Source organism: Pseudonaja textilis, chromosome 6 (genome assembly GCF_049901715.1).
Source record: "Pseudonaja textilis isolate UNSWEBS1 chromosome 6, rPseTex1.2, whole genome shotgun sequence".
Classification (NCBI taxonomy): domain Eukaryota; kingdom Metazoa; phylum Chordata; class Lepidosauria; order Squamata; family Elapidae; genus Pseudonaja; species Pseudonaja textilis.
In genome coordinates this window covers 35724820-35736287 of record NC_141995.1, presented here as the reverse complement: position 1 = coordinate 35736287, position 11468 = coordinate 35724820, and the positions used below count along the sequence as shown (strand labels likewise).

At 38.7% G+C, this 11468-nt stretch overlaps 1 protein-coding gene and 1 long non-coding RNA gene across 3 annotated transcripts in view; one reads left to right on the top strand and one right to left on the bottom strand.

Annotated features, from left to right (window-relative positions):
* Positions 1–287: 287 nt before the first annotated feature.
* LOC148125448 (uncharacterized) lies at positions 288–10558 on the bottom strand. Its single transcript, XR_015744135.1, has 2 exons — positions 10263–10558; positions 288–1391 (listed from the first exon to the last, which is right to left on the bottom strand). It is a non-coding gene; the product is annotated as an uncharacterized LOC148125448 (long non-coding RNA).
* The window catches only part of MTUS1 (microtubule associated scaffold protein 1), a 99693-nt gene continuing 98771 nt past the window's right edge, over positions 10547–11468 (top strand). The window contains exon 1 of one of the 2 annotated variants that reach the window (XM_026697932.2): positions 10547–10779. The gene's annotated coding sequence lies outside the window, so the exon portion shown is untranslated. The remainder of the gene's footprint in view (positions 10780–11468) is intronic. The other variant, XM_026697933.2, reaches the window with a different exon arrangement.

The window sequence follows — 11468 nt, the reverse complement described above, 5'->3', positions numbered from 1 at the left end:
GAATGTGGGATACTCCCTTGTCTATGAAGAACAGACTGACATTTCATCTTAGATGGGCTTTGAATGGCTTGAAACATCCTTGCTTAAAATATTCCAATTAGCACACTGCATTTTTTATTAAAGAGGGAATAACTGAGTGCATTTTCCCTGATCTGATCAACATCCACCCCCAAAATATCACCAATCTACTCCATCAATCTTACAGAACAGATTTTCCAGCTTTGTGGAGGATAACGGCTAAAGAATTTATGCTATTGATAGCAGAGTGAAACAAAGGGATGCAGATAGTTCTTGACTTACAACAGTTAGTGGCCATTCAAAATTACAACAGCACTGAAAAAAGTGATTTATGACTGTTTTTCACACTTAAGACCGTTGCAGCATGGTCACATGATCAAAATTCAGATGCTTGGCAGCTGACTCACATTTATGACGGTTGCAGTGTCCCGGGGTTATGCGGTTCCTCTTTTGCAACCTTCTGACAAGCAAAGTCAATGAGAATTTCAGATTCATTTAACAACCGTGTTACAAATTTAACAACTGCAATGATTCATTTAATAACTGAGGCAAGAAAGGTCATAAAAAGAGGCAAATTAACTTAACAAATGTTTCACTTAGCAACAAAAATTTGGGGCTCAATTATGGTCATAGGTTCAGGGCTACCTGTACCAAGTTTTATGGCTCCATGTATAATTTTCTAGATTTTACATTTGGGATAAATCCCATAAAGCACATTTTTAAATTTTTAAATGTAAGCAGAGCAATCCTTTGTCTTTAGAATATTCCAACATCAACCTTTCTAATTCTTGCATCAAACTAGTTGAAAGAAAGTCCTTGTGGCAGAACCGATCTCCAAAAATTTAGACTGAAGTTGAAAAAAATCCTCAAATGAAAGCAATGGCAAACCACCCCTATTGTCAAAACCCACCCCCAACAACCCTATAAGGGATGTCTGAATAATTGTCAAAAGTCCATGTCAGCTGGAAAGATACTTGTGTCTTTTTTCTTAAAAAAAAAAAAAAGCTCTTCCAATGAAAAATAGGAAGGAAATACTTTAAATAAGTTTAGGTATGGTCTATCCACCAATATCATGACTCTAACCTTCTCCTCTTTTGTCTCTTGTCATGTCATCAGAAGAACATCACAAAGCCTGTCTTCTAGTCTTGAGTTCTGGGCTTTCCTTCTCCACTATGAGCAGAGAAAATGAAACAAAACTGGAAAATCACAACGCATGTGATCTGCACACCATAAGTGCCACCATGGCAGGAGCATAAGGATGATTCAATCCTGGCTGTCCCTCCAAGAAAAATTCCTCAATCCCACAAGCTCCCTGATTGGTGTCCAAAAGTTGTAGAACTGCAGTTCAAATAATTTGCATGCTCTTTCTGGATCTAAAAAGAAAAAAGAGCTTTTTCAAACAACCCACTAATCAATCGATGATATGTTTTTAAAACATTGAATCAATTGACTAGATTTTAGAGTTATACACATTGTATCTCTGCTTTATGGTCTAATAAATTAACCAATAAGCAAAATGTCATACATAATTGATGTTTGAAAATGGGTTTTTATGGTTTGCTGTAACATAATTCAAGTATTAAATAGTTCAAATTATACTATTTTTCATACATAAGCAAGTAATCTGCAAAAATATTTCAGCCTTTCATAAATAAAGTTTTTATTTATTTAATGCCCAATAATTTAATATGGAATATGAACTGATGGGAGAAATATATTTAGGCAAAATAAACAGTCTGTAAAATCTGCATATAGGTTATTTGGTAGTAGCTTATACTTACCAGCTGCCTAACTATTGCTTCTTTTATTCCAGCTACAATATTCTCTTTCACTCAGGCGTATTCAGAATGTCAGTTTCTACCAGTGTAAAATGAAACTCCAGGGAAGTCAATTTCAATAAAGGTTTTACTGTGCTTCTTTGGGGTCATTTCCTTTCAGTACAAACCAGTCTAATGCTTTCTGCATAGAGTCTCATTCATTAATCATTTAAAGGGAGGAGGTTTTAAGTTTAGTGTGGCATACCTGTTAAATTGATGTGGCTAAGAAACAATAAACGATGGTGGTTCAGTAGGTCAGATGCTGAAAAAAAAATCCATCTCATCCAGCTCTCACATTACCTTCTAGAAATAACAAAGCAGAGTAAAACTATCTCTTTCTCTCTACAATAGTGGCAACTAATGTGCATTACATTGCCGCTGCCCTTATGGTGATATGGTAAAATAAGAAGATTGTAGTCATGGCATAAACACACTAGCAAGCAAGTCAGTTTTCCAATTGATTCAAGTCTTCTGTATTGTCTCTGGGCAACGCTATCTTCAATCAGGATACATTTCATTAGTTTGAGCAGATACAAGAGAGCCCTATGATGACACTACTACACCATATGTCAAGGTTATAAGGGAATGTTAACTTACCTGTAATGACACTGCTAGCTGAACACTGAAACATTTTCTCTTCTAAATACTCTCAACAAAGACCAAATCTTCAGAATTGTCTTTCTACCCTCTGAGTCAGTGATAAGCCAAATGGTGAAAGGTTATGATGAGCCCAATTATATTTCAGTCTCACCTAAAGCCCCTTCCCTGTCAACAACAATGTGAACATGAATGCCACTTAGGGTCAGAATATCCAAAGCAAATGCAGTATCTTCAAATGCAAGATTGCCACAGATTAGGGTCAAGGAGCTATTCAAGACTAAAGCTATGCGGAGAGGTCTCTGGGAAGGAACAAGCAGAATTGTGCCATTTCCTGCAGGAAAGACAGATTTTTTTTCAGTGGCTGGATTTTTATCAAGGGGAGGAGAATTTATTTCCACTCCCTAATATATCCTCTCCATTAGGTTCTTACAAGAAGCAAGCAGACCAGATATCTGCACCTATGTTTACAAACGGTAAGAACCTTGTTTGACATTGCCCTTGTTAAATGACAGTAGCAGATTCCCTAAAATCAGGAACCTATAATAATAATGATTATGATAATATTATTAGTATAATTTCCACTAATTTATGGGAAAAGCCAGTTTTTGCAATGGCGATATTGGAATGCAAAATGTCCCCCTTAAAAACTCTAACTTGTACTCTTAGACTTTCTTAGAATGTATTCTCTCTGCAAGTACACTAGTTGCTGTTTTAAATGGGATTGAACTTAATGCTGCAGCTCTATTGATTAAAAAGAAAATCAGCTTGTATTTGTAACAAAAAACCAAAAACACTTTCTGCTTAAAGGAACTGCATGCATCTGTGCTATGTCCATTAATTGTTCAGCCACAGTTTTTCAAGCTCTAATAATGTGCTCTAATGAGATACAGATGTAGCTTGCCTTTAAGAAGCAACATCAAGAAACCACAACTATTGTAACTCAGAGATGACCCATTCATTTAGCAAAGGCTATATGTTTGTTGGTGGGGGAGTATATCATATCAATGCTGAGTTTGACTGGAACAAACAGTAGTAGTGGGTAGAATGAAACATTGAGTATAAATGTTCATTCTGTCTTTCGGATACAAATCCTATCCAAAGATTACACAAGCAGAACTTATGATTTTAGAAGCCAAACTTAGTGCACCAGTGGTACTTGGACTGGCAAGAAGATAAGAAAGAGCAGAAATCCATGCCAATAATCAAAATAACCAAAACTATCAATGGTATAGAGCTTGCCAATTGGTAAGACTGTTGCGGGCCACATTCAATGGTATCTGTCATAAATTAATACAAAACAAATAGTTAATATACAATGCTCAGCAAAACTCTGCCTTCTATTCAGCACCTATATTTCACACAGATTCAGCTGGAACTCATAAATTTCATAAAACTGGGTCTATTCTGGAGAAAATCTTGATTCTGCGTATCCTTTTATTCCCAAAGCCTTAAAGCCTGGTACTATATTTCTTTGCAGGTTCAATAAATATTGCTTCACCAGGCTGCTATATCTGGGCTGCAGAACTCTGATGACTTTTATGTTATCAAAGATTGCCTCTTTGCCACCATCTAGCGGTCATCCCACATTTTGCATTCCAGAACAGGTAGTTCTATCTTGCCATTAGTGCACATACAGTTTTAGACATTGAGAAGAATATTCAAGCTAAGGGTTTATGTTGCAGGTTCAAAATAAGAAAACATTACCTTTGCCCATAAATTCTCAGTTATGTCCACTGCCTCAAGTAATATGAGACAATCCTTGTCCAATACTCCTTTTTCATCTTGGTCAGGTTTCCTCCAATGTGAGAAAAATAAAGAATCCCCTTTCTGTTTCCAATAATTTTCTATCTTCTTCCAACTATGTTTCTTCTCTTTCCCAAGCAGTTGGGTGTAGGGGGAATGGACAGGATTTTTTCTTTTACAAAGGTCTAAAATGCTATTTTGCATAGGGTTGAAATTAAATTGACTAATAAATGCAACATATTTCCTACAAGCTTCAAAACATGCCCAAGACTTCTAATTGAAATGGAGATGGATTCAAATCCTACTTTGAAGAAACCCAAAGTTAGTTAGACAGGAATATGAGGGAGAGAGAGAGAGAAAATAGAAATCAATTCAGAAACAATTACATCAAACGGATACTTTTAATGTCATCAGTAAATGTTACTTTTTGATGTCTGTTGAGGGCTGGCTATGGGAGTAGCACAAACCCACTATAAAGTAGCATATTTTTCTTTAAAACCCACAGTAACATTTGTTTTGATATCAGCAGCAAAAAACATTTCCTGACTTTAGTGGTGACAACCTTGTCTGAATTCTGCATTCTAAGATAGAAACCTATAAATACTCCATTCCTTGAAGCAATGATCCAAACTAAGAACTGCAGGCCAGACCTTAAAGCAGCCAAACTGAAACTATGCAAAAAGTTGAAATTATGCAGAGGGTTGAAATCTTGAGCTGGACTGTGTCCAACTCAGGGAAAGCACAATTTGTAATGCGCAAATCGCATAAAATTTCTGAGTTGCTCCTGTCATTTAGAGCTAACTTACGTGACTTTTATTTTATTTTTGAAATTATGGCAATTTCATGCATGCACAAAGACTTATACTGTCTTTCTGCGTGCATGAAATTACCATAATTTCAAAAATAAAATAAAAGCAGTCACATAAGTTTTGTCGTTGTTTACATTTATTCTCTTTTTCTAACTAATCTAACGATATTACAAAGAAATTATGCAGTGGGACTTTGGTAGATTCCATCCATCTTCTATGTCAGCAGATAATTCTCGGAAAGATCAGGTTTGAAATGAGCCAATCAGCTCAGTGTTTAAAGAAAGATGGAAACAACATCCCAACAAATTCCTACAGGAGAGATGATTGGATGGAACCTCTGAACATTTATGACTCCTCTAATCTAATCCCCTAAACCAACTCAGGACATACACATCTTTCCCTGTGCTTCACGCTGCACACATACATAAAAAAATACACACCCATTCAATACATATGAATCCATTCTCATTAAACCCTCACAGACTGTAGGCAATACATATGCACAATTCTTAGTAGTCCCTGGGAAGAATGTGCATACATGCATGCCAACATATGCAATGAATGTTACTTTTATAGCCACTGCAAACAAAGGAATTGGGGAGAATTCCAGAACTCATCTTCAATGTGCTTTCCCTATCTTGTTAATTTTTGCACTTTCTTAGGAACAAGATGGCGGGGACTAATACCATTGAAGTGTTTTAGAACAGACCTTATGGATCATCCAACTCATAATTTTAAATCCCGGCGACCACTAAATATTAATTTTGATTGACAGTGGCTTCCTGATATTGGTAGGATATATATATATATATATATATATATATATATATATATATATATATATATATATATATATGATCTAACCTCTCTCCCTCCCTCCCTCTTTCTCTCTCTCTCTCTCTCACACACACACACACAGAGGCAGAGGTGGGATTCAAATTTCTTAACAACTAGTTCTGTGGGTGTAGCCTAATTTGTGGGTGTGGCTTGGTGGTCATGTGACTGGTTGGGCATGGCTTGTGTGTAAATATTATATTTATTGAATTTTTAATTTAAAAAAGAGCAACTTTTACCCCAAATCAGGCAAAGCAGGCAGGTAGACTGAGTTGCTCATAATCACAGATTAACTTAGAGATGTATGATTCTGCAATTGGCTACCCGAGTCTGTCACATAAAATTTGCTTGCAAGCAAACTCATAAAATTAACTCACAACTTACTATGTATGTAAATATTGAATTTATTTTTTTAAAAAGAGCAACTTTTACCCAAAATCAGGCAAAGCAGGCAGGCAGATTGAGTTGCTCACAGAATTACAGATTCACTTAGAGATCTATCTATCTGCAATCGGCTACCTGCACTGAATAATAGAAGCTTCAGTCCTAAGGAAGGTTTGGCTCTGTAGAGCCAAAGATCTAAAGATTAGCTAGAAAGCAAGAAATCCAATGATATCCTGCTTTCTAGGTAATCTAAATTTCCTGGCACAGCAGAACAGCTGATGGTCAGGGGAAAAAAAAAGGAAAAATAGCAACTTAGCAGGCAAGTTTTCCAGGTAAGGAGTGAGTGGACAGGGAGGGTTCCTGTAGGCCATGTGAGTGGTGCAGCCTTGTCTTCCTGTGCAGCCTGGATTAATTGCTTTGGACGGTGCTCGGGGTGTGTGTGACATTTCTCTGCAGACCACCAACATTTTTTCACAGACCAGCAGTGGGCCATGGCCCACCAGTTGGTGACCACTGTTTTAGAAGACAGGCAGGAACTTGAAAGAGTTTATTATTTTTTCTCAGTGAATTGGAGATATATTAGAAGGGAAAGGGGTATACAGTAAATGCTTATTTTACTTGTCACTCCAGAAAACAGGTTTGTCTGGTTTGTGTTGTTTCAAACTCTCTAAATGTGGATTGGAGATAATAAAATAATAGTGCTATAGAACTGAAAACTAGAAACTAAGCATTCGTTTAAAAAAAATCATTTAAATTCCCATGCACTGGAATCCATTCTGTAGGATTTGTTTTTAGGGAGAATTTGAAATTTCATACTTATTGATCTGGGAAAAGTTATCATGCTGTCTGAAAAATTCTTGGAGTTGAATTCCACCCACCTTAAAGTTGCTGAGATTGAGAAATTTGCCTAAAATTATGGTTTAATCATAGCAAGAAACTCGGGAGTTTTTCCTATCAGTAACTGTAGTTAAACAAACCCAAGGAAACCCTCGATTCCTTTCTGGCTTGTTTCCCCCTTAACAAATCAAATTTATAAGCCAATAAGAATACATGGTTTATAGATCTGGCACGGTTGCCATAATGTGCTTTTTTATGACATCCTAGGCTGTCTTCCCAAGGTTTGTTTCTCTAAAATCTTGAATGTAGCAGCAATGAAAACAACCAAATATTGATACCAAGTCAAATAATAATGTGATAGAAGTGGTATTTAGAAAAAATGCTAAATGAATGACTAAGCAGCATACTGTTATTTACATTTTGATATAAAGGAAATGCTTTTGTACCTCTATTTTTGTTTACAGGGTCTATCTTTCATATTGCTTGAAAGCAACATTGAAGCAACTATAGCTCAAGTTTCAGTTTGAAATGTGGTTGATGTTTTTAACTAAGTATTATGTAAGAATCCAGCATCTGGGTTAATTGATATAAAATTATGATTCCCTGCCCCCTAAGGTGTTCAACACTGCATTCATTTTTTTGTAAATCCAGGTAATAATCTTCTCTGTGAATAATTTTATGTGGAATCTAGATCTTGTAGTAAACAGCTTATTGAAAACTGCATTAAAATATATTCCAGCTAAATATTCGAATAAATTTCGAATAAATTTTGAAAATATATTCCAGCTAAGTATTTGAATAAATTTCGAATACAAGAGAGGTATTTACAATTCCTTTATGGCTCGTTATTTTGTTGTGGTAAAGGAACTTGTGTGTTCCAGTAATGCTGGACTATACTTTGGGAGTGAACACTTCCTGGAGAGTCACCCATGATGAGTGGGTCATAAAAGAGTGGACAGACTAAATATAATCCTGTGGAAAAGAAATGGTAGGTCACTCCAGTATTTTTGTCAAGGAAATTAAAGGTATGTATGCAACAGGGATTATGTCGCCATTGTATTTTGAAGAAGAGCCTGCCAGGTTGCAAGGCATATAATAAACTAGAAGAAGAGGGCAAATAAAAATAGCCTTGGATTCAATCAAAATCAAGTGAAGTACTAATACCACTCTATAAAGCCTTAGTAAGACTTTACTAAGGAGTGCTGCATCCAGTTTTGTTCACCACCTTATGAAAAAAGATGTTGAGACTCTATAAAAAGTACAGAGAAGAGCAACCAGAATGATTAGGGCACTGGAGACTAAAACATATGAAGAACAATTACAGGAACTGGGCAAGTCTAGTCTAGTGAGGGACCAGGGAAAACCTGATAGCAGTCTTCCAATATTTGAGGGTCTGCCACAGAGAGGAAGGGGACAAGCTATTTTCTAAAGTGCCTGTAGGCCAGACAAGGAATAATGGATAGAAACTGAACAAGGAGATATTTAACCTGGAAATAAGGAGAAACTTTCTGACAGTGAGAACAATCAACAGTTTGCCCTCGGAAGCTGTGGAAGCACTATCACTGGAGACTTTCAAGAAGAGATTGGACTGCCATTTCTCAGATATGGTGTAGGGTCTCTCACTTGGGTGGGGGGTTGGACTAGATGACCTATAAATTCCCTTCCAACTCTGATTATCTGTTACCTGTTACAATGTGGCTGGATTAAAGGTGAAAAAGCAGCCAATGCCAGATGAGGCCAAAAGCAAAAGTTCAATGCTGCAAAGATATGTATAAAATTATAATGTGGAATATAAGAGTGATAGTGCAAGGCAACATTGATGTTATCAAAACGGATATTAGGAATAATAGGAAAAAGTTACAAGTAAAGTAGCATCTGGAAGAATGTAAACATTTGGCTTTAGTGTATGAAAATAAGTAAGAGACAGATTAAAAGTTTCTCAAAGAAAAATCCATTTTACAATAAATACCTTTTTCCAATAACCTAAAATGATGAATCTATACACGAACCTCTTTGGCTAGATCAAACTGATCAATCAAGCGGATTATATACTTTGAGTTTGCAAGCAAAGATGCTGAAGCTTTAGTCAGCTGGCAAAACCAAGATTTTAACTTACTGCGGCTCAGTTTGTGAATTCCTCTTTCAAAACTATAACTTCAAGAAAACAACTGGCTCATTAAGGTACAGTCTACATGGTCATGTGGTAAAGATCAGCAATAAATTTAATGGATTATATTTAATAAAGAGTACCCCAATCATTGCAAAAGTCATATCGTCAGAGATGAAGCAAAAGAAACCTCTATCTTAAAATGCAGAAAGCAACAGGGCATCAAAAAGACTTTTAACTGATACAGTACTGTATATTGAAACTACTAAAGAAAGCAAAAAGCATAAGAAAATTTGCCCAAATTGATGTTGAGTGCCAGAAAAAAAGCAGGAAGAAATTACATGGAGGTAGCTGGAAGAAACAACAAGAAGAAATTTGTAGTTATGAATCAGGAGTGCAAAGAAATTGAAAGTAACAATGAAATGGGAAGAACAAGGTCCAAACAGATTCCAGACATAAAAGGGAAACCTTTATCAAAGATGGGCATGATAAAAAAAAAACAAGGCAGTGGAGAATGATGTAAAAAAATGATGTGGAGCTACCAAATAAATTGATAATATAAAGATATGATCACTAAACTTTTCTGGAAATTAAATCCTAGAAAATTGCTAATAAGAATTAGCTTCCAAGACTGAAGGAACACTAAAGCAGGCTGTTGTAACACTTTGTAAGAGGATGTAGTCGAAGTGTTTCTGGAAGGCTGCAAGCAGAAAATGGAGCAAGCTTTATTGATGTCAAATGCCTCTACACCGATTTACTTCTAGGAAAACATCAAATTTTGCATGGTAAGAAAGTTGGGTATATATTTGCTTTCTTTTACAGCAGAGTGCTTTGCTATGCTTACTGTGCCTTTAAACGTTGGTGACTTAGTTTACCATGTTTATGTTTATTTTCCTAATGAAGGAGAGTTCCTTTTAAAATAAGCTATGCCTTGGAGCTAAAGGGTTTGTATTTCCTAAATCCAGACTGGTGGAGTTGCCACTGTTCTTTTTCAGGATGAGAGCCTGTACAGTACTGAAGCTTTCCGCTGCTTCGTTTCTAGTATCATGTATTATTAAAATAAGAGAAGCGAGAACAAAACCCCGCGTAGGGGAAGAAAACAAACAAACAAACCTGCAGCTTTTTCTCCAACGTAAGTCCTTCTCGTATAATTTAACAGGAAGCATTTAAATCTGGCCCGCGACAGCCTCACCAAACTGGCAAGCCATAGGAATTGCTTTCTGCCTCAATAACGTCTCAGTGATTGTAAAGCCTTCAGTTGGCGCAAAAGACAACTCCCCTCCCCTCCCGCTTCTGGTTGGGCCAGGTAGCGCGGAATGCCGTGACGTCACCGGGAAAGGCAGGTGTGGTCAGTCCCTCAAGGCACAAGAAAAGGTACTCCCTTCCAGTGGCCGGCAGGGATTGAGCACGCGCACTAGGCAGAAAACGGACCAAAGGGAAAGGGAGGAGGGAAAGGCGTGTGTGTGTGCATGAGAGAGAGAGAGAGAGAGAGAGAGCGCTCCGAGTGCGCGCAGAGGCTCAACGCACCAGCTCCGAAGTCGGCGCTGAGCGAAGCGTCCTGCGGTAGCTACTGAAGATAAACCAAGTTGTGCTGGAGCTGCGCTTTGACGAGCAGCTCCGGGCGCGATAGGTGAGTGCTTTTGGTTACCCCTGGGCTGCAAAGGGATGAGGGAGAGGAGGGATGTTCTGGCTTCCCCTTCAATTCTCTGGCCCCTTCGTGGGCTGAGACGCGGTGGGTGCAAGCGGGGAAGGAGTGAGGGGGGTGGTGGTGCGGAAACTGAAGTTTTGGCTCCAGACCTTGGGAGGGGGAGTGCTGGAGGTGTCCTTCCCCTCTGTCCGCGCAAAGGCTGAACTTTCGCGTGGGAGGGAACGTTTTTTGGTTTGGGGGGTCGGCTGGCTGAGCTCTGCGGCAGCTGCGACTGCGAGGCTCCCTTGTCCTCCGGACTTGGGAGACGCCGGCGGGCCAGTAAGGAAGCGCGGCAGCGGAGACGGAGGCGTGGGGGGGGGGGGGTTTCCTCATTGGAAAAGGGGGAGCCGACGATTCTGTCCTTTGCCCGGCAACTCGCGCTGCGTCCTGTCCTGGCGCTTCTGCGAAGGCTCTTGGCAGAGCCGGTGCTGCTGCGGCTGCCTCTAGGGGAAGGAGCCGCGTTGAAGGGACTGCAGTCCCGGCGAAGTCTTCTGCGGCTCGGCTTCGGCGGGTCCTGAGCTGCGGCCGCGATGCCCTCAAACTGAAGGGGCCAAACGGGAGCGCGCAAACTAATAACCCAAGCCGTGACTTTCCTCCCCTCCCCCGCCAGCTTTAGGCACTGCTAGGGCTTA